Here is a 21,768-nt window from a genome sequence, read left to right on the forward strand (position 1 = left end):
ATATATTTGTTATAATTGATGAATTTACATTGACACGTTATATCTCCCCAAATCCATAGTTTACAGTGGGGTTCACTGTACATTGGGGTACATTCTGTAGGTTTGGACAAGTGTGTGTGTGCGTGCGTGCTCAGTCATCTCCAACTCTGCGACCCCGTGGATTGTAGCTTGTCAGGCTCCTCTGTCCATGAGATTATCCCACACGGGTTCTGGAGTGCATTGCTGTTTCCTCCTCCAGAGGATCTTCCCAGCCCAGGGATTGAACCTGCATCTCCTGTGGCTCCTGCATGGGCAGGCAGATTCTTTACCACTGAGCCACTTGGGAAGGCCTTGGACAAATACACCTACAAATGTATCTCCCATGTAGTAGCACACAGAGTAGTTTCATTGCCCTGTAAAATCCTTTGGGCCCTGCCTGTCCATTTCTCTCTCTTTCCCTTATCTCATCATGGCAACCCCTGAACTGTTTATTGTCTCCATAGTGTCCAGCATACTTTTTCAAATCATTTAACTTTTGATTTGGATATGAGGAAATTTTTCATGCAAAAAATTATATAGTTCTGTACAGAGCTCCTGATTTATCCACTAACTGGAGAAAGTGAAAGTCACCCTGTTGTGTCTGACTATTTGTGACCCCATGGAATATACAGTCCATGGCATTCTCCAGGCCGGGATACTGGAGTGGGTAGCCTTTCCCATCTCCAGGGGATCTGCTGAAACCTAGCTAACTGAGTATTTACAAATGGGAAAGTCTGAATGAGGTGAACAGGCGGAAGAGCACCTACAGAGCTGGGAGTCTGTTTCCACCAGGTTTTAAGTAAATACTGAGTATTTTTGCATACTTTTGTAATATTTGACATACTTTTGTAACATTAGACATCTTTCTGCAAGTATGTAAATACATCTGTATTATCTTTTTTTCTGTCTGTGTATTTAATCTATCAGCTGAGCTTCATAGAAACTGGATCACTATTTTACTTACGTTGCATAATTGTGGAGCAGCTGCTATTGGCTAGATTGTACAATACTTGCTGGATGAACAGGACTTGAATGGATTTAATAAAATATAAAACTTGCCGCTAGGTGGCACTTAGTTTAAGTGATAAATAAAGCTGACGTTCAACTAGATTGGTTTTTCTATGTAGAGCCCATTGATAAAATGACCCACTGGATTCATTCATGTTCAGCTCTCTGCCAGTTTTGGACTGTACTTTCTGAAGTGGGATATGAAACATATAGCAAATAGAAACCTAACTTAGAGTGTTGAAAAACAGAAAGTGTAATGGCATTAGAGTATGTCCTGTGAAAAGAAGCTGAAGTGAAGCTTAGTGAAATTGACAGGTGATCAAATTTTCCACTGCTGAGTGTATTTAAAGTGAAGTCTTAGATTTTAGGCCTTGTTCTTTCTTAGGAATTTGTGGATCGTTTTAAAGAAGATTGGGAATCAGTTTCTTCTTGGATTTAATGAAAGATGATGGAGAAGTGTGGTCTGTAGGGATACCGGACTACGATTCTATATCCTCTTATTTATATTCTGGTATGCTGTCCTCTTCTTGTTGTGGAATAACATCATGGAAAGTAACTGCATCCTGTGTGACAAAAATTGTTATATCCATTAGATTCAGCAAACTTCAGATCTGGAAAAGACTTTGTTAATCATATGCTCTAAAGTAATTACTCACTGAAATGTAGGCACAGATTAAATAATTTACCCGTAGCTAATGGCTGAGACACATTGAGTATCTGAGCTGAGACTAGTGTGGGAAGAGCTTTATGCTGGTCTTTTATTCTTTTGTGTTTAAACCACTCTGCTGCCTTTTGAAGTTACATGCACTTTGTTTTTTAAAATACTTTTCTTCCCCTATTTTTGTGGGCTTAGATGAAGAATACAGATCTTGCAGCCCCAGGCTTAGGAGTGCGACTGCCAGTTTGCTTAACAGACGTCAACTCGAAGCCTTTCCCCTTTTCTGTTTCCCTGTTCTTTATCTTGTACTGTATATTGACTGACCAAGGCGGCCACATCCTTGTTCTCACTGCACATCTCCTCAGCCACTCTGCTTTAGTTGCCGCTATGCAGGAACTGCCTGGGTTCACTTAACCCCTGGTTCACTCCAGTCTCTGCTTCTTACCTCCATAGCTTCTTAGTTCTGCCACTGGGCACTAAATTGCACCTGGCTATTTCCAAAACTTCTGGAAGAAAAATGGCGGAAGAGGAGGTAGAGAGAAAAGAAGACTGCCATGGATGGAGGCCACAACTTGAAATTGTATACTGAAAGATGAGCTTGTTTATAAATTTGATGATTTTCATACAGTGAATTTCTAGTGTATTTATGTCAAGATAATATTACCCTCTTGACTGCTCAGATGCTAGGTTGTGTCCAACTCCTGCGACTCCAAGGACTGTAGCCTGCCAGGCTCCTCTGTTCATGGAATTCTCCAGGCAAGAATACTGGAGTGGGTAGCCATTTCCTTCTCCAGGGGATCTTCTCTACCCAGTGATCGAACCTGGGTCTCCTGCATTGCAGGCAGATTCTTTACCATCTGAACCACCAGGGAAGCCCCTCTTGACTGTGGAATTTATTAAATCTGTTGTCTATCATCTCTTCTTATCCAAATGACAAGGAAGTGAATTAAATCCATTTCAGCATTCCAAAGATAGTAGGGATGGTTTTGGTTTGGTGGTTTACTTGTAGCTTATAGTAATGAGTGTCATTATTTGATTTAAGTGGATAGTGCTGAGTTAATGGGAGTTGTTGCTTCACTGTTGTAATGTTGGGAAAAAAAAAACAAACCCTAGACAGTTATAGCTTTCAAAGATTATTTATTTCACAGTTATTGATAAGTCACATTTCATTCTGGCTTTCTTCTATGCTACAGTGTGATGGGTACATTTTAATACAGAATTTAGTGGCATGTTATTCCTTTACACTTTGTTTCTTAGCTGTAAGTCCTTGACGTTGTCAGTTGGAAAATTAAATCTTTTAAATTACATAAGACTTTAAATTCATGTAGCAGCTTAGGTGTGCTGTTGATTTATTTTTCCATTTCATTTTACCCTGTTTCTACAGTTATTTCAGAGAAGTGACTATCCTGATGTGGAAGTTTTTTTTAAAGGGCTAGTTAATATCATCTGTAACGCTCATCTGGATTATTTCTCTTGTTGGAAAAATAATATATTTGTTATAAGAAATTCAAAAGTTACTTGAATATGTCATGTAAAGTGAGCCACTGTAGTCTTCCAGTAGGAAATTAGCTGTTATCAACAGAGAGCATATTCTTAAACTTTGTTTTAAATGGAAATGCTAACATTCTATATTTAAAATGTCATTAGTTTAGCAACCAGATGTGTGTGTGTGTGTGTGTGTGTGTATATATATATATATTTTAAAGCAAACAAAATATTTAAGGGGATTAGGGAACTGACATTTTGGTTGAATGTCTACTGAGACCTCAACTACACTGTGAAGGGTGATGGTATCTCCATTTTATAGATAAGTCTGAGGGTCAGGGATTTAATGATTTAACCCAAGCTCACACAGCTTTCCTTCTTCCTTGTCACTGTCCTACCCTGTACTCAGAGAGCTTCTGTTTATCTCTCCACCTAAATGTTAATCATTTGAAAGCTTCCAAGCGCTTTGTTAGATGGCAAGACAGTCCCAGATATAAGTAAGTCTAATACGAGCCTTAGGAGATTATTATATCCTTCTCTATTACAGCACTTCAAAAATAAACCTTTATTTTTGACCAGTGTTTGAACTCAAAAGGTTCTCTCAAGTAGCATCATTTGTCTGTAAATAAAATTTTAAAAATAATCCTGTCGGATACTCCTGGGATAAAGTTAAATCAGTTAAATCCTCTTTCCCCAATTTGTGTTTTTAGTTTTGGTCCATCATCTTACTCCTTTTCCGCCTAGAGACCAATTTTCAGGTCATTTAATTATTTTGTATACACATTGTATAAGTTATATAATTGTGTTGTAACTTAAGTTTCCCCAATTGTAAATGGGGAGTATATCTCAGAATTCTTGTGAGGATCTCATGCATGTATGCAAACAGGCTGCCAGACTGGGCTGTTCTCCAAGAATTTACTTACTGCTGATTTCCTTTCGTACATTTCTTAGAAGCCACTGCTTTACCACTTATTTTTATATCCTTCTTTTGTTACATGTTAAAATCTGACTTTTTTTCCCAGACCATCAATAAATAACCCTTCAACTGGCTCCCAAAACCTGGTTTTATTTTTCTGCATCCTTGTGTTTTGTTGACCAGGATGTCTTTGTTCTTGACTATTAAGACACTGTGTTAACCTCTTGAGCATTTCATCTTTTCTACCTCTTCCATCTTTAGTCTTAAACATTGTGGTTTGCAGCCTGTTTCTTTCCTTGCTTTATCTATTCTTTGACTTTATATTTGTATCATTGCCTCAGATGTGTAGATCTGTATTTCTAAAACTACTACTAGTTGTTCTGTAGGCCAGCCAAATTTGTTTTTTCCAAAACATGTGTTTTCCTACCACCTAGACCTGTTACAGCATCCTATAAAATAGGCGTTGTTATTTAGTCGCTAAGTCTGACTCTTTGGCAACCCCGTGGACTGTAGCCCTCTGTCCATGGGATTTCCCAGGCAAGATACTGGAGTAGGTTGCTGTTTCCTTCTCCAGGGAATCTTTCCGAACCCAGGGATCAAACCCAAGTTTCCTGTGTCTCCCGCTTTGCAGGTGGCTTCTTTTACCGCTGAGCTGTTTCATACTCTGGGCTCTCCTTTCCTTGCTCACTGCCATTGTTTTATTCTCCAGGCCAGTTTCGCCTCCTGGTTGGACCACTGTCATACATAGTCTTGTCTACTCCTTCCTCCGCACTCCTGAATTGCTTCCTTCTTTAATCTGTGGCTTTTGGTAGTTCATTATTGTACACGTGTTAGTATTGGGAGTTTGTGGGGTTACCTGGTAACCTAATTTTTTTCTAAATGTTGTCCACAGATTTTGATTTTGTTGTCTGGGTGCTTTTTATGTGGAAAGGCTGAAAAACTAAGCTGGTGCCCACCACCATCCTAAAATCCTGTCTTGAGTTTTCTAAAAAGAGTCATTTAGACAAATACATATTCCTTGTAAACAAAGATCAATGTAGCAGAGTGAATAAGATAGTTCCACTGCACATCTAAAATCCCAACTCCCAGAGACATGCAGTGCTTACAGTGGGGTGACTATACTTGGAAACTTAAGGGCCAACTCTCTACTTGTGCCTTAGATCCCTTGCTTTCTCAGCTACTCTGTGACATTGGCTAGCTCTCTGGCCTTCCCGCTGGTCTCAATTTTTGCCTTTTTAGTGAAGCGTTCTTGACAGTATACAGACATGCTGCTTTTTCTCATCTGGATTCCCCATTCCCCACTAGTTCCTATTTCTCTACTTCCCGCCCCCCCCCCCCCCCCCCCCCCGCCCAACAATGTTATTTGACTTGACTTGATCAGTGGCATTTGATATCTAGTTCGAACTTTTTTTTTCTTTAACTTCTAAGATACCACACTTCTGGTTGCCCACCTCACTGGCACCTTTTTTTTTTTTTTAATCTCCTTTATAGTGCTTTTCATTTTACTCTATTTATCCTACTTTTTATTCCACATTTTGTCCTCTTTCCCTGTTTTATTTTACTCACTGGCATGTATGTTATTCGCTTTTTACTTTATTTCTCTTCCCCACTGGAATATAGTGGGTACACAATATGTGTTTGTTGAATGAATGAATAAATGAAGTGTTATAACTGCATCACTATTTGAATGCTGTTGTTTTGTCATTGATTTTAAAGTCCTACTTTTACTGTTGTATGTTATACTTAAAAAATTTTATAGGCTCCCTGGTATAGATACAGATTCATCTAATGTGGAGCCTGTGTGGCTGCAGTCCATGGGGTCGCTAAGAGTTGGGCACGACTGAGCGACTTCACTTTTACTTTTCACTTTCATGCGTTGGAGAAGGAATTGGCAACCCACTCCAGTGTTCTTGCCTGGAGAATCCCAGGGATGGGGGAGCCTGGTGGGCTGCCGTCTATGGGATTGCACAGAGTCGGACACGACTGAAGTGACTCAGCAGCAGCAGCAGCTTTGAGCTCTGTTGTTGCATTTGCTCTGTGCTGTGCTTAGTTGCTCAGTTGTGTCTGACCTCTTTGTGATCCCATGGACTGTAGCCCACTGGGCTTCTCTGTCCGTGAGGATTCTCCGGGTAACAATACTAGAGTGGGTTGCCATGCCCTCCTCCAGGGAATCTTCCCAGCCCAGGGATGGAAGGCCTTGCCATTGTCTGGAGAGGAAGATAGTGTTCTTTTGTTTTACAGAAACTTTACCAAGTCCACCTGCTGGTTGGTGGGGGGTTGAAATTCAAACTCATGTCTCTGGATTCCAGTCCCATTGCCACGAACATCATCTGATGATGGTGCTACCAGGCATCCTCCCTTCCCCTGTGTGGTTAACTCTTAGTCACCCATCAGCACATGAGTGGCTGTGCTCACTAACCACAGGAGCCCCTTCCTCAGTCCAGGCAGAGAACAGATCTGAATCAGGAGGGTAAAGTTGAATAGGGAGTCGGTTTATACAGGAGTTTTTTTTAATAGACTTTTTTTTTAATAGACTTTTTAAAGAACAGTTTTATGTGGGATTTTTGCTTCTAAAGTTTGTTATATGATTTTGGAAGGAAGGTTTTTGAAAGAACACAGGCTGGTGGTCATGAAATAGACACACTTCACCACTAACTAATTTGATAATATCCCTGCTTCACTTATTTTCTGTGTAATTGATATCTTGGATCTAGGCTTTAAGTTAGAAATGATACCGTATGTGCTGGAAGGCCTTAGAAAGCAATTCTCACACCATGTAAGTGAAAGGTATCGCTATTAAAAATGACTTTGAGTCTCATGTTTTTGGTACTTGAGATATATACATTCTTTTTATTATACTGGAGTACTTTTCATTTTATGTAAAACTGTTAAAGTTTTTTTGCTGTCACATTTTGTTGTTTTTCTAACTAAGACAGCAGCTGTGGATGTGGCTTAAAACCTGATGAACATCTGCAGTGGTGAGCCTTACGGAGCAATGAAAGGCCGCTCACAAATGGTACCACAGTTGCAGTGAATGCTGTGTTTGTTCCCTAAGGGTGAATGTGTTTTGAGAGGGATGAGTTAGGACAGTACAGAGAGAGTGTTTCTATTCTGGGACTCTTTGGAGCAGTCATTTCTATGACTGCTCTCCGTTTCTTACGACTTTGAAGGAATTTGGGATATTTTGCTTGACTTTTTGATGATCTTTAACTGTATTACTTGGATATGTGTACAGTAAAGGTAAACTGTAGTTTTAGTTGGTTTATGAACATGGTTTCTGTCATCAAATATTTTTGCGTTGGGCAGTTACTCATAAGCAAGTACTTATGAATGATGCTTTACCTATGTCTGCTGTTTAAAGCTATAAATGTTGGATTGTTTGGAACTAACCCACTCCAGTTTTCTTGCTTGGAGAATCCCATGGGCAGAGGAGCCTGGCCAGCTATAGTCCGTGGGGTTGAAAAGAGTCAGACTCACCTGAGTGAGTAACACACAGTCACACACATAATTAATTCCTACATAGTGTTTTAGCCACAGTGTATATCCCTGTTTTCATATCAAAAGTATATGGTTTTAATATGTTATTGAGCAGATACAAATAGGTAAGTATAAATTATTAAAGATAGTTTTCCTCTGAGATTCTAAAGGGAAGGGAAGTCGCTCAGTCGTGTCCGACTCTTCGTGACCCCATAGACTACAGCCCACCAGGCTCCTCCATCCATGGGATTCTCCAGGCAAAAGTACTAGAGTGGGGTGCCCTTGCCTTCTCCAAAGATCGTGCCTAAAACTGAGCGACAAGAAATAAGGGAACCTCGGTTATTTTTTGTTAAAATATCTAGAAGATAAAATTTCTTCATTTTAGAAAATAATTTATTTCAAAAAGACAAGAAAAAAGAGGGAATGGTTGAAGAACAGTAGTTAAAACAAACGAGACTCTGACCAAAAATCAACAAAGCGAAAACTCCCATAGCTGTATGTGTGGGATTAGAGGCCAGTGTTTATGCAGTTATTAGAGTACGTATTTGCAAACCTCTAAGCTGTGTGTTTAAATCAACCTAATATATTCACTTTATTTGTAAAGGCAATGTTTAACATGCTTCCTAATCATAAACTGCTTATTATTGAAGATACTAAAAAAATACAGATTGAATATGTCTCATTCTTTTTAGTGGTTAAGAGAGTTTAAGAGGTTTTTTTTTTTTCCCCTGAGAGTTTAAACTTTGACAGTAACGTCTATTCTTTTATTGTGTAGCACAGGATTTTATGCACATTAAAAATCACAGTTTTTGTGAATTGTAGTTATTATCCACAATCACTTTTAGATATAAAAGTGTTCCCAGTGAGTTACTTCTGATTCATAATCAGATTTTAGTAGAGCAGATGTAGACTACCGGTGGAATAATTAACCAAAAGTATTAGGGGGATTAGAGAGCCCTTTGTGTAACATTTAGCTTTAGTTTTTTGGCTAGTTTATATGAATAATTAACGTTTTGAGGCAGTTAAATTTTCTTTTCTTGGGATTTCACAGTTGTCACTGGTAGCTGTAATCACTAGGGAAATAGAAATATTATTTCCATGAATAGATGGCTTTTCCAGCACTCATCTCTGGCAGTGCTCCTGAGGTTTTTGTTTATGTTGGACTATTTACTAATCACACCAACTTGGTATACTTCAGAAAGATGACACCTGGCAATAGAATGTGATGTAGATACTAGAATGTAGATACTAGAATGACTTAGTGAACTTGAGAACTTCCAAAAGTTGGAAGTGTATGAAATTCCCATGTGGCCTGGGGGAACTTAGTCTGTTCCTATGAGAGGAATCACCTAGTAATGGATACTTCTTAATTAGCTCTGACATCAGTGCGCTGTTTTCATTTCTGCTTGGTCAGGTAACTAGCCCATCCAGTGCTTTGAGGCACTGGTAGGTTTTTGTTAGGATTAAGGATAGGTTTCTTTTGTGTATGAGGAAGATTTTCAGAGGATATAGTGACACAGTTATTGAAAATTACAAAATCGTGCCTTTTTTTCTGCTCTAATGTGAAGCTTTTTCTTGTTGTTAATAAGATTATCTCCCCGCCCAACCCCCACCCCATGAGTCTGTTTTCCTTTTCCTTTAATTTTATTTTGGTGAGGAAGAGCCCTGCTGCCTGGATTGTGGGATCTCAGTTCCCTGAGTAGGGGTTGAATCCAGGCCCTCGGCAGTGAAAGCGTGGAGTCTTAACCACTGGACTGCCAGGGAAATCCCATTTTGGAAATTTTCAAACACAGATATTGGGGATCCACATGTATGCCTATGCTCCTGAAATTTCAAAGGCACAAGTCACTATTAGGATTCTAAAAGTTTTGCATTTGTAAGCTACATTTACTCTGTATTTTGAAGTCACTTTTTAAAAATTAATTGAAGGATTATTGTTTTACAGAATTTTGTGGTTTTCAGTCATACATCAACAAGAATTAGCCGTAGGCACATCATGTTCCCTCCCTCCCATCTCTCTCCCCATCCCACCTTTTAGCTGGCCACCGAGCCCCTGTTTGCGTTCCCTGAGTCATACAGCAGATTCTCACTGGCTCTCTGTTTTACATATGGTATTGTTAAGTTTCCATGTTACTCTCTCCATATATCTCCCCTGCTCTCCCCTCCCCTCCTCCGTGTCCATAGGTCTGTTCCCTAGGTCTGTTTCTCCATTGCTGCCCTGAAAATAAATTCATCAATGCCATCTCTTTAGATTCCATATATATGTGTCAGTGTATGATATTTATCTTTCTCTTTGTGACTGACTTCACTCTGGGCTTCCTTGGTAGCTCAGAGGGTAAAGCGTCTGCCTGCAATGCAGGAGACCCAGGTTCAATCCCTGGATTGGGAAGATCCCCTGGAGAAGGAAATGGCAACCCACTCCAGTATTCCTGCCTGGAGAATCCCATGGACAGAGGAGCTGGTGGGCTACAGTCCACGGGGCCACAAAGAGTCGGACACGACTGAGCGACTTCACTTTCACTTTCACTCTGTATAATAGCCTCTGGGTTCGTCCATCTCATTAGAACTGACTCAAATGCCTTCCTTTTTATGGCTGAGCAGTATTACATTGTATGTGTGTACCACAGCTTCTTTATCCATTCATCTGTCTTTGGACATCTAGGTTGCTTCCGTGTTCTAGCTATTGTAAATAGTGCTGTGATGAACATTGGGGGTACATTCAGTTTTGGTTTCCTCAGGGTATATGCCTAGTGGGATTGCTGGGTCATATAGTGGTTTTATTCCTACCTTTTTAAGGAATCTCCATCCGGTCTTCCAGAGTGGCTGTATCAGTTTACATTCTCACCAACAATGCAGGGGTGTTGCCTTTCTCCACACCCTCTCCAGCTTTTATTATTTGTAGACTTTTTGATAACGGCCATTCTGACTGTTGTGAGGTGGTATCTCGTTGTTTTGGTTTGCGTTTCTCTAATAATGAGTAATGTTGAGCATCTTTTCATGTGCTTGTTAGTTGAAGTCATTTTTTAATGATATCCAAAAGGAATCTAATGACAGAATTTGTGAAGACACGTCATTTTAAAAAGACAGAATGGAGCTTTATTTCTTTAGTATAACTGCGTGGGGCAAGTTGTAAGAGTGAGAGTAGTCTTTTGGAGTTATTAGAAATTTGTCAAGAAGTAGAAAAGCTGGTGCTTTACACATTTTGTTGGAGTGGGAGGTGGTGGTACCATTTGTTAGGATGAGATAGCACTGAAATAAATGACCTAGTGGAAGAGTAGAGTTAGTGTTGGTGGGGAGAAGTTTTTGGTTTTGAGCATGTTGTGTTGAGGCCTGTGTGAGAGAGTTAGTTGAAGATTTCCAGTGGCCAATTACATGTATAAATTTTTTTTTTTTCTGTGGTTTCTGGAGCTCGGGAGAAAGAGGTCCCTTTTGGAAATATAAACTTGAAGACTGCTAGATAGTAATTAAAACCTGGAGTGTGGGCAAAATCTCCTCAGGAGTTAAGCAGAGACAAACCTCTGGTGAGCATCAGCACTTCAGGTAGAGGTGTAAAAAGTAGTCAAGGAAAATTAACAATAGAGGTGAAACAAAAGCCTAGACAATGTAGTGTCACGAAAATGAAGCGAGTGCTTCTGGGAGGAGGGAAACTTGTCAGCTGTGTCACAGGCTGCAAAGAGGGCACATGAAATAAATACAGGTGCTCACCAGTTAGGACTTCAGGATTTCAAATCGGTAAAAACAATTTCAGTGAACTGGTGGGAGCTAAAATGTGGTTTGATGCGGGTTGAGGAGGTGGAGACGACTCTTTCAAGAGCAGTGGTTCAGAATTTGGTGGAATGGAGCCTAGGTGTGGTGATGGAGCTTTTTAAGGTGGAATTGCCTTGATTTGTTTATATGCTTATTGGAAGGAACACAATGAGGGAAGGGGATGAAACGTAAACGTAATTGAAACTCCTTTTGTTGCCTTTTCTATAACATTGTACAGCTTCTTATGTGTTAATGGAACGGCAACGTTAAAAGTGGCTTTTGCTGGGGAGAGGGACACAAATTAAATAATGCTGTGACAGTGGAGACATTCATGAACTTGACTGATTTTCTTAAACTTTTCAGAGCCTTTCCACATTGACTATCTCATTTTGATGAGGAAAAATATTCTGTATTGTTTTTCTCCTCAAGGGATGATGTTTATTTGTTGATTCTTTCATATTATTATTATTTTTGGCTTGGTGTCCCTAGTGATTAACTGAGGCATGGTGGATTTAATTAATTCATGTGAAAAGAAGATTGCCTGTCTCCGGGGTCTTGATGAGTATACTACAAGAGCAGCGTGCCTCCTGCGGCAGTTTGTTTTGTTTTGTACTGTGTTATAGTCTCTAGACTTTCGGTTGTTTACCTGTATCAGTAAAAAGTTAACATATACCCCAGTATATGTGATTGTGTAGTAATAAATTATTTGAAATGTACTTTGCTAATATTCACAGTGAAGTATGTACAGAAATCTCAAATGTTGTGAGACAAATGAGGTGAAAATTATAAAGAAACTTTTAATAGAATGGCAGAACCCCTTTTTATTTTACAAGTATTTTTTAGGGAGAGCAGTGTAGTTAGTTTTCTTCATTATTTTTCTAAACTGTATATATAATATGATTAGTTTTTTAAAATCTTGGTTTATACTTTATGAGAGTCATTTAGAGAGCTAGTTGTAAGTTGTTTTATTTCTGTACAAATCATGTAATTTTATAGTTGAAATGCCATTGTTTAAATGCCATGCTTACCTTAAATGTTTTTAATTTTACAAAAATAACTGCCGGATCACATACTACAGGAAGCTCCATGCCTTCACAGGAAAAGTAATCAATTTGGGAACCTCTTTGTGTAAAGAAAAATGAGTAATTCGTCTGATTTCACAATCCTTTTAGGTGCTTTGCTCTTGTATGAAGAGCAAACCTCTATGTTGTAGAAGAGATTTTCATGGTTACTCCTTATTTCATGAAGCTGCAGTATTTTGTGTAATTAACCATATCCATGACATCTGGTAGTACTCTGTACAGTTCCGTTGTCATTTTCTTTGCTTGCTAATTGAAAGATGAATTGAATAAGTTTCTTGTGTGATGGGATCTCAGTAAGCTTTTTATATAAATTTTTATTCTGAGTGAAGTAGGCACTCTCATAGCAGATGATATTCTAGATTTTCCATAAAAAGTTTTAAATAAGTAAAGAGTCTCCCTCCTAAAGATACCTTGTCTTTTTGTTCAGTTTTCTATGCCTTGTACCTAGAAGAATGCCTGTCATGTAAAAGGCAGTCAGTAAATATTTAACTGTAGAATGAATTTGCAGCTGAGAACATACTGATATTTTCCTGTATTTTCTTAGAAATCTTTGCATTTCATCAAGAAGCCAGCAAAGGCTGTATAAACTGAGGCACATTAGAAAAACATAACTATTCACTTTATGACAAATATCCTATAGTATGTAATTTTTTCTAATACTAGTTTTTCTCCCTACCATAATCTTGAACAGTATTTTCTGTGTATAGTTATACAGTAATTTACTGAAAGAAAAATACATTTTGGTTTATGTTCATGTTATTCCCCAGGTCATTTAAGCCTTGTCTACCATTACAGGAAAAATTAGTTTTTCCCCATGGTATGTGTTTCTTACCTTACACTATTTTATAAGAAATCATAAAAGAAGCATCTAAACTGAGTGATTTCCAAAGTTCTAAACTGAAAATCGTGATTTAAAATATTGCCAGAGAGAAAAAGCTCACAACCCAGAGATCTGTTAATTTTTTAAGTACTTAAAATTTTAAGTATTTTACTAATTGTTGTTGCTTTACACTGTCATTTGCTAGTATATTGGGGCAAATTTTATACACAGGGAGAAGTTATTGTTGGTAATAGGTGTAAATCTGTGTTTTAAAAAGTTTTCTTTATTTTCTTTTGACTCTTATTGTATCTGGTTAATCATTTTTACTTGGTAAAGAGGGAATACTAAGAAGAAAAGGTACCATTTTGCCATTTATCTGTTTAGTGTGCTTAAATTATTAGTGTTATCTCCAGTGCTATTTTGTTGCATGAATTATCTTAAGTCCCTCACCTGTTTTCTGCAGGCTCAGGTCATTAAACTAGGTAATTTGTGAAATGTTGAAACAGATCAATGAGGGTGTCGTTGTCAACCCTTCACAATGTGGAACCCACTTATTCCCTCAGGCTGGGACTGTCTGACATAAACAGACTGAGCCCTGGTGATACATTCAAAGTTTCTGAGTGCCAGCTATATCCCGGGTATAATATTTGTTGAGATAAGGACTTTAGAAGAGAAAGAATGCTGGAAATAGGATAAGGAGTGTCAGGAAGAGGTTGCAACAAGATAAAGTGTTTTTGGAAGGTCTCTGAGATAGGGACACTTGTGCAAAGGACCTGAAGGATAAGGTGACAATATGAGGCATGTCTGTGGCAGAGGGTTTGAGGAAGAAGAAACAGCAGATGTAAAGACCCTGAGGCAGAGTGTGCCAGGATTAGATATGGTGTGTGAAATGAAGGCAGGAGTCAAAGCTAACCTCATGTTCTGGTTTGAGCAATGGTATTAATTACAGGTTCCATCATTTGATATAGGAAACAGATTTTAGGTGTGAAATTGGGAGATGATGACATATGCACAGGAATAATTTGCTTGTGTGGTTTCTGGATTTTGCATGGTGATGGATTAAAGAATGTCATGCAGGCAGAAAACAGGATTTTGAATAACTTTCACTCTAAATTGATGATACAGGTTCAGTTCAGTTCAGTCACTCAGTCGTGTCTGACTCTTTGGGACCCCATGAATTGCAGCACGCCAGGCCTCCCTGACCATCACCAACTCCCGGAGTTCACTCAGACTCAGGTCCATTGAGTCAGTGATGCCATCCAGCCATCTCATCCTCTGTTGTCCCCTTCTCCTCCTGCCCCCAATCCCTCCCAGCATCAGAGTCTTTTCCAATGAGTCAGCTCTTCACATGAGGTGGCCAAAGTACTGGAGCTTCAGCTTTAGCATCATTCCTTCCAAAGAACACCCAGGGCTGATCTCCTTCAGAATGGCCTGGTTGGATCTCCTTGCAGTCCAAGGGACTCTCAAGAGTCTTCTCTAACACCACAGTTCAAAAGCATCAATTCTTGGGCGCTCAGCTTTCTTCACAGTCCAACTCTTACATCCATAAATGACCACAGGAAAAACCATAGCCTTGACTAGACGGACTTTTGTTGGCAAAGAAATGTCTCTGCTTTTGAATATACTATCTAGGTTGGTCATAACTTTCCTTCCAAGGAGTAAGCGTCTTTTAATTTCATGGCTGCAGTCACCATCTGCAGTGATTTTGGAGCCCAAAAAAATAAAGTCAGCCACTGTTTCCACTGTTTCCCCATCTATTTCCCATGAAGTGATGGGACCAGATGCCATGATCTTCGTTTTCTGAATGTTGAGCTTTAAGCCCGCTTTTTCACTCTCCACTTTCATCAAGAGGCTTTTAGTTCCTCTTCACTTTCTGCCATAAGGGTGGTATCATCTGCATATCTGAGGTTATTGATATTTCTCCTGGCAGTCTTGATTCCAGCTTGTGTTTCTTCCAGCCCAGCGTTTCTCATGATGTACTCTGCATAATTCGTTAAATAAGCAGAGTGACAATATACAGCCTTGACGTACTGCTTTTCCTATTTGGAACCAATCTGTTGTTCCATGTCCAGTTCTAACTGTTGCTTCCTGACCTGCATATAGGTTTCTCAAAAGGCAGGTCAGGTGGTCTGTATTCCCATCTCTTTCAGAGTTTTCCACAGTTTATTGTGATCCACACAGTCAAACGCTTTGGCATAGTCAATAAAGCAGAAATAGATGTTTTTCTGGAACCCTTTTGCTTTTTTGATGATCCAACAGATGTTGGCAATTTGATCTCCGGTTCCTCTGCCAGGTAGCACAGTGGTAAAGAACCTGCCTGCCAGTGCAGGCAATTGCAAGAGATGTGGGTTCAGTCCCTGTGTCAAGAAGATCCCCTGGAGAAGGGAATGGATACTCATTCCAATATCCTTGCCTGGAAAACTCCACAGACAAAGGAGCCTGGAGGGCTACAGTCCACGGGCTCGCGAAGAGTCAAGCAGGACAGAGTGTGCATGCACACATGGAAGATGAACTAATTTATTATATTTGCTCAAGTCAAAAGTAATGAAGGAAACTTTCCTGGAGTAAATGAAAGTGTTTTACATATTAATTTTTGATTACTTGACATTTTGTTGCTTTATTCTATTAAAATGCATAACCTCTCTTCCCAACTCTGTTGATTTAAACAATAAATGTGGTAATGCTGTACAGATTACTGTGTAATCCCTGATATGAAAAACATAATAATGAGACTATATAGATAGAAACAGGGAAATAGGAAGGCATAACATTAAGACTAATAGAAAAAAGAAACCCATTTTTGACCACTGTGATGTTGTGATCTATAAATCTGGTCTTCAGATGACCAGAATTTATTTCGTTTACATGTTTGGTCTTGTCCACAGTTCCTGACTCAGAGCTCCTAAAACCTATTGAATTTCCTAAATAATGAGAGTGATAAAAAGTGTCTTTTGTTATGTTAATGAGGTAACTTTTGGACCTTTCCCCATTCCTTGCCCTTTGCATCTCTTCCAGTTTGAGTTATATCCTTTATTACAAATCAGTAATGTAGTAAGATTGTAGTAACTCTATACATGGACATCACTGACATGGTCAATACTGAAATCAGATTGATTATATACTTTGCAGCCAAAGATGGAGAAGCTCTATACAGTCAGCAAAAACAAGACTGGGAGCTGACAGATCATGAACTCCTTATTGCCAAATTCAGACTTAAATTGAAGAATGTAGGAAAAACCACTAGACCATTCAGGTATGACCTAAGTCAAATCCCTTACGATTATACAGTGAAAGTGAGAAATAGATTTGAGGGATTAGATCTGATAGAGTCCCTGAGGAACTATGGACAGAGGTTTGTGACATTGTACAGAAGGCAGGGATCAAGACCATCCCCAAGAAAAAGAAATGCAAAAGGGGAAAATGGTTGTCTGAGGTGGCCTTGCAAATATCTGTGAAAAGAAAAAAGTGAAAGGCAAAGGAAAACAGGAAACATACACCCATCTGAATGCAGAGTTCCAAAGAATAGCAAGGAGAGGAAATAGAGGAAATAGAAATAGAGGAAAACAACAGAATGGGAAAGACTAGAGATCTCTTCAAGAAAATTAGAGACACCAAGGGAACACTTCATGCAAAGATGGGCACAGTAAAGGGCAGAAAAGGTATAGACCTAACAGAAGCAGAAAATATAAGAGGTGGCAGGAATACACAGAAGAACTATACAAAAAAGATCTTCATGACCCAGATAACCATGATGGTATGATCACTCACCTAGAGCCAGACATCCTGGAGTGCAAAGTGGGCCTTAGAAAGCATCACTACAAACAAAGCTAGTGAAGGTGATGGAATTCCAGTTGAGCTATTTCAAATCCTAAAAGATGCTGCTGTGAAAGTGCTATACTCAATATGCCAGCAAATTTGGAAAACTCAGGACAGCAGCAGCAGCAGCAGGACTGGAAAAGGTCAGTTTTCATTCCAATCCCAAAGAAAGGCAATGCCAAAGAGTGCTCAAACTACTGCACGACTGCACTCATCTCACACTCTAGCAAGGTAATGCTCAAAATTCTCCAAGCCGGGCTTCAACAGTACAGGAACTGTGAACTTCCAGATGTTCAAGCTGGATTTAGAAAAGGCAGAGGAACCAGAGATCAAATTGCCAACATCCGTTGGATCATCAAAAAAGCAAGAGAGTTCCAGAAAAACATCTATTTCTGCTTTATTGACTATGCCAAAGCCTTTGACTATGTGGATCACAACAAACTGTGGGAAATTCTGAGAGAGATGGGAATACCAGACCATCTGACCTGCCTCTTGAGAAACCTATATGCAGGTCAGGAAGCAACAGTTAGAACTGGACATGGAACAACAGACTGGTTCCAAATAGGAAAAGGAGTACGTCAAGGCTGTATATTGTCACCCCGCTTATTTAACTTCTATGCAGAGTACATCATGAGAAACGCTGGTCTGGATGAAGCACAAGCTGGAATCAAGATTGTTAGGAGAAATATCAATAACCTCAGATATGCAGATAACACCACACTTATGGCAGAAAGTGAAGAACTGAAGACTCTCTTGATGAAAGTGAAAGAGGAGAGTGGAAAAGTTGGCTTAAAACTCAACATTCAGAAAACGAAGATCATGGCATCTGGTCCCATCACTTCATGGCAAATGGATGGGGAAACAGTGGAAACAGTGACAGAATTTATTTTTTTGAGCTCCAGAATTCAGATGACGACTGCAGCCGTGAAATGAAAAAAAGATGCTTACTCCTTGGAAGAGAAGGTATGACCAACCTAAACAGCATATTAAAAAGCGGAGACATTGCTTTGCCCACAAAGGTCCATCTAGTCCAAGCTGTGGTTTTTCCAGTAGTTATGTAGGGATGTGAGAGTTGGACCTTAAAGCTGAGAGCTGAAGAATTGATGCTTTTGAACTGTGGTGTTGGAGAAGACTTGAGAGTCCCTTGGACTGCAAGGAGTTCCAACCAGTCCATCGTAAAGGAAATCAGTCCTGAATATTCATTGGAAGGACTGATGCTGAAGCTGAAACTCCAGTACTTTGGCCACCTGATGTGAAGAACTGACTCATTGGAAAAGACCCTGACGCTGGGAAGGATTGAAGGCGGGAGAAGAAGGGGACGACAGAGGATGAGATGGTTGGATGGCATCACTGACTTAATGGACATGAGTTTGAGTGAGCTCTGGTAGTTGGTGATGAGCAGGGAGGCCTCATGGTGGAGTCCATGCGGTTGCAAGAGTCGGACACGACTGAGTGAACTGAGCTGAGCTGAATGTAGTAAGTGTCAGCCACTCCAGCAAATTAGTCATCCAGGGAGGACATGGTGCAGTCCATGGGGTCCCAAAGAGTTGGACATGACTGAGCGACTGAACTGAACTGAAGTAGGGGGTCATGGGAACCTCTGATCTGTATAGCTGATTGGTCAGAAACACAGGTAATAACCTGGTCTTGAGGCTGGCTTCTGAAACCCAAGGTGGAGGTCATTGGAACCTCTGAAACCAGGGTTCAATCCAGTATTCTTGTCTTTAAAATCCCATGCATGGAGGAGTCTGGTGGGCTGCAGTGCATGGAGTTGCAAAGAGTCAGACATGACTGAGCAACTAACATTTTAACTTTCTTTTCACCTTGTATTAGGTATTATAAGTAATCTAGAGATGAGGATGTGCATAGGTTTTATGCAAATCTCAGTAGGTAGTGTCAGAATTGAGTGGATTGTAGGACACTTTTCTGGTGATCAGGGGATTGTTTGTCAGTGTGGGAATTAGTTATCAGAACCTAAACCTATCACTTGAGTAATTTTTTCCAAGAATGCTTTGTTATAAACAATAAATTCTGGCAACTGTGTATGAAAATATATATTTTATATGACCTGTTTTCTAGGCAAACTATGTTTTTCTATGTGAGGTTTTTGTTTTGATGCTGTATTTATAGCTTTGGAAATACATGTAAGCTGAATAGCCTTAGATTATTCAGTAGAATCATTCTCCATAGGATCATCTTCTCTAGTTGTTAAGAAATGAAGTCCACTAAGAGCTGTGTTGAGGTATGTGTGTTTCTCTTGTCTACATTGATCTCTGTTTAAAGATCAATAACAAATCATCAAAGTAGCATTAATCATTCCTGCTGCATTTTACTCCTAATGGAACAGTTTTAACACATGTTATTTTCTCTGTAGCATTGGAGTTTACCTCACAGAAAACTATCCGTGGCATTTTAGTCAGTCCATGTACTAAAGGTTCATAAGGAATGTTTTGTCTAATGCACACTGGAGTTGCTGCCAAACTTGCCTGGTGGCTCAGACAGTAAAGAATCTGCCTGCATTGCCGGAGACCCAGGTTCAATCCCTGGTCGGGTAGAGAAAGGAGAGAGAAGGAGAAGGCAACCCACTCCAGTACTCTTGCCTGGAGAATTCCATGGACAGAGGTGCCTGGCGGGCTGCAGTCCTTGGGGTTGTAAACAGTTGGACATGACAGTGACTGACACTTTCACTTTGTACCTGCAGATTCTGCATCTGAAAGGTCAGTCGTGACTCAAAACCATTTTGTGGGAAGAAATTCCAAAAGTTCCTAAAAAGCAAAATTTGAATTTGCCACTTGCTGGCAGAGCTTTTTATATAGTATTTATGGATATTTGCATTGTATTTCATTGGAAAAAGGGGGCTTCCCTGGAAGCTGAGATGGTAAAGAGTCTGTCTGCAATGTAGGAGGACCCGGGTTCCATCCCTCGGTCAGGAAGATCCCCTGGAGAAGGAAGTGGCAACCCACTCCTGGGCTACAGTGCATGGAGTTGCAGAGTCAGACATGACTGAGCAACTAACACTTTCACTTTCTTTTCACATTATATTAGGTATTATAAGTAATCTAGAGATGAGGATATACATAGGTTTTATGCAAATACTATGTTATTTTTTATACGGGACTTGGGCATCCACAGATTTTGGTATCTGAGAGGGTCCTGGAACCAGTCACCTGCAAATACTGAGGGACGACTGTGTAGCTTGACAGAACTTGAGATTTGCAAATTTGTGCAATGGAAGGGCTAAGCTTCTGGGCAAAAAAAGAGTTGAGACAGACTAGTAAAATTTCCTGAAACTCTGATCTTGGATAATAACTGAAAATAATAGCAATCCCAATAATAAAAAGACTAGCATTTGTACCTTTTTTTACTGTAGTCTTTGGAATCAAACGTTAGGCTCAGCCTCTTCTAGTTATAGGTCGTGGAAGGGCATTGCTTCTAAGAGGCTATCTTCATTAAAATCAAAAATCTAATTTTAGAATTTTATGTGTAGCATTCTTCATTAATCCATTGTTTTATTACTGGAAGGTGTGGTTTTTTTTGCTTCATTTGCGCAGGCAGCTTTGGCAGATAGGTTGACCCAAACTGAAAGAACATTACTGAAGCCAGTAAACCAACTACTTATAAGAAAGAAAAGTACTTTTGTAGATTTTCAGGGCTTTTTCCTTAAAATATTCATCTATTACTAAGCTTTTATGTTTGTTTGTAAAAACTTTCCTCAGTTGGCTTAAAACATTTAATATGCTAGAAAAAAGTGTATGAAGCATCATGAATTCCTTTTACACCAACATCATTTCAAACTGTTTGTAGTTGCCTAAGAAGTAATTCACAGCAAAGAAACATACATTGTAGCAGAACAGACTTATTTTGATAAAATTTGTTAAATGTGTAGGATGAGTGGCAGGTGAATTCAGTTGATCCTTGAACGACTTGGGGGTTAGTGGCGCCAGACCCCTGTGCAGTGGAGAATCCCCACGAAACTTTGCATTTCAGCTCTCTGTACCCATAGTTGCTCATTCTCAGATTCATCCAGCCATGGATCATGTGGTACTATAGTGCATGTTTATTGGAGGAAAAAAAAAAAATTCCTGTATAACTGGACCCGCACAGTTCAAACTGTGTTGTTCAAGGATCAACTGGAATAGTTTTGGAGTCAGGAAGATCTAGCTTTGAACTCTGGCTATACCTCTTAAACATCATTTTCTTGCAAGTTACTAGACTTCTTTAAACCTCAATTTCTGTTTCTGTAAAGTGGAACTAATGTATTGTACCTGCCCATGGAAGTTTGGTTGTAAATAAAGGAGATAAGACCTGACAGTCTTTTTTACACACCATATTTATTGATAGTAAGTATTGCTCTTATTGGCAGTTGTCATTTATGATTCATAATATTATTTGGAGCAAAGCATAGCATATCCCATTACCAAGGAATATTTTCAGCAAGTTTAACATTTCTCAAATGATTTTTAGATCCTTATCAATTTTATTTAATATTAAATACTTACAAGAAGGCAGGATTTTGTTCATACTGTCAAATGTGGGTCACAAGGAAAATAGACACAAAATATATGATAAATGAGATTTGTGTTTTCATTTTTTTGACCAAGTTTTACATAGGAAACTGGTAAAATAATCAGAATATGCAGAAGCTGTAATTGTACTTAGGCTTATGTGATGTAAAGGGGATACAAACAGATTTTTTTCCCTTTAGTTGCGAAGGAGATGAACTACTTTTCTGCTTAAGTGC

The 21,768-nt window shown here is 39.3% G+C and overlaps 1 protein-coding gene across 19 annotated transcripts in view; it reads left to right on the forward strand.

Moving 5' to 3' along the window:
* The window catches only part of RBPJ (recombination signal binding protein for immunoglobulin kappa J region), a 238,452-nt gene that overhangs the window by 132,845 nt on the left and 83,839 nt on the right, over positions 1–21,768 (forward strand). The window contains exon 2 of one of the 19 annotated variants that reach the window (XM_060416942.1): positions 4,978–5,197. The exons of the other annotated variants lie outside the window; for them this stretch is intronic. The gene's annotated coding sequence lies outside the window, so the exon portion shown is untranslated. The remainder of the gene's footprint in view (positions 1–4,977; positions 5,198–21,768) is intronic. 19 annotated transcript variants of the gene reach the window in all.

The sequence above is a fragment of the Ovis aries genome, chromosome 6 (genome assembly GCF_016772045.2).
Source record: "Ovis aries strain OAR_USU_Benz2616 breed Rambouillet chromosome 6, ARS-UI_Ramb_v3.0, whole genome shotgun sequence".
NCBI lineage: Eukaryota > Metazoa > Chordata > Mammalia > Artiodactyla > Bovidae > Ovis > Ovis aries.